This window comes from Anastrepha obliqua, chromosome 2, assembly GCF_027943255.1.
Source record: "Anastrepha obliqua isolate idAnaObli1 chromosome 2, idAnaObli1_1.0, whole genome shotgun sequence".
In the NCBI taxonomy this organism is placed as follows: Eukaryota; Metazoa; Arthropoda; class Insecta; order Diptera; family Tephritidae; genus Anastrepha; species Anastrepha obliqua.
Genome location: NC_072893.1, coordinates 87,069,786 through 87,072,038, shown reverse-complemented (window position 1 = coordinate 87,072,038; position 2,253 = coordinate 87,069,786).

Below are 2,253 nucleotides of genomic sequence, written 5' to 3'. Positions count from 1 at the left end.
AAGTTGTGCTAGGTCTCCATAAAAGTATATTTAATTTTTTTTTTGTCACACAGTGTAATTGAATCATGAGTTCCAGTGAAATATTTTCCCTTCGTTCAAAAAACAAAAAAAAATAAAACATTTATTCACTATTGTTTTTCATTACAAAGGAAATCTAGTTTTTATGAATGGAAGCCATGAAAATTCTTGATTCTTGCTACAAGTCAGTAGAACAAGTGGTTCTTTATGATTTACCAGTTGCCATAAAATGGTTTCATATTAAAAAAGGCAAAGGCAAATGCTAACATACTCAGATTAGATAATCGAATTGATCCGTGTTACTGAGTAAAAATGCACGAGTTGATTTTAATACGAATTCGAATCGTACCTCTGCTCATAGCAAGCATTTAAACGTGCAAATGTACGGGCATACACATCGAGTTCATTAAACTGATTAATTAAAAAAATAACTACAATACCGGCGGCCGCTGTAACCAAGTGAATTTAGGATTGATTTTTCCCCCGGGCCCGGAGTTTTCAGAGAGGCCCGGACTCGAGATTATACGTATTTATATGAATTAGACATCATTGGAAACGGCCCGCATTTGCAATTTTCGCCCGGGGCCCGGATATGCTCTCTACGGGCCTGGTTAGGTTAGTTTGACCTGGCTGCCTGAAAGCCATCACATAGACCTATTGGTCCTTAGTGGTACCAGATGGAGCTTGACCCTTACGTTTTCTTGTAGTAGGCTTCTTGTAATAAGCCTGCGTCGTTTGCGAATCTAAGTAAACTCTGAAGCTCTAACGCCGAGAGACATTCTAGCCTCTCATATTGTAGAGCTCCTAAACATTTCATTCGGGTTCTAGCTAATGCAGGGCAAGAACATAGAAGGTGTTCAAGAGTTTCCCTCTCTTCTAGTTCATTGGCAAAATCTGCAGTTATCATTGTTGAAGTTTGCCTTGACGACGTGGACAGACAAACATTTCGGTGACAGGCCATGGATCTTTCAACAGGACTCGGCACCGTCTCATAAAGCTCGAGTGAACCAAGAATGGCTAAAAACAACGTTCCCAACTTCCACACGTCCACAAAATGGCTCTTAAATTTACCAGATGCAAATACGATTAATTATTCTCTTTGGGCTATTTTGGAGAGCAAGGTCCGAACTAAAATATTCACCAGTCTCGAGGCCCTGAAATAAGCCATTGTACGCGAGTGGGCCAAAATACCTGCAAGTCTCATTCGCAGCTTGGGACCCGTTTCTGGACCGTCTCAAGGCCATAGTCAAGGCAAAAGTTTGTCATATCGAGCAAAAGTAAATTGATTTTTAATTTTGTATTATTTTCACACATTTTTTACTTGAATTGAATGAAAGTAAACTTCCAAACTAAATTGATGGCCTTTTTAATTGGTTAGACTTCCAGTTCCGGACCTTGTAGTAACTAACTAACTACAAAAGTGTTCAAAAATATAGTTTACATAAAGCAGATGAGTGTGCCAGAAAGGCTATGAGACAAGTCTTGGGAAATCGAGCATAAGCATACAGTATAAACCACGCTTGAACTTGTGTTCTCGCAAGTTCAGGAGAGGCCTAGGAGGGTACTCATCTGGAAACTTGCACACTATCGCATTAATTTGTATGCAAATTCGATGAACGAAGTACACAGAATAGAACTGTTGGTTGCCTAGTTTGTTAGTAATATCGGGATGGTTTAAGGTGGTCTTAGGATGCAACCGGCCACCATAAAAGGGCTTAGAGGTTGCCACGTCAATTCTTTCTAAGAGCATTCAGTGTTTATTGGTTTTTTTTTTAGTTTCATTCGCATCACGTGATCAGCACTCCAAATAATTTTTTTTGAGTTCGACACACTTGCCATAATGTTGATGGTACCCTTGATCCTAAACAGAGTGAGAAAGAAGCAATAATTATATGGTGAACTTCTTTGAATATGGCAATATTTGACACGGAAACCAATTGCCGTATCAGCCGTGTCGCTAATTATTATTTTGCCTAACTATTTAAAATTTTTCTTTTATCGCGAAACAACTTCAATTGGATCCTTCCTCTCTAAGTCTACATAAATCTTTTCTTCTTTTTTAACATGAGACTAGTTTCCAATGTATTTTTATGCACCGAACAACAAAGTTCTTACCACGTCCTGGTTTTGAGAAAAATACATAGATGTTATAAAAACGTGTTTTTGGGAGATGTCACCGTCACTTTCTTATTATTTAAAATCATAAGAACGATAATTTACAAATTTTATTCATTT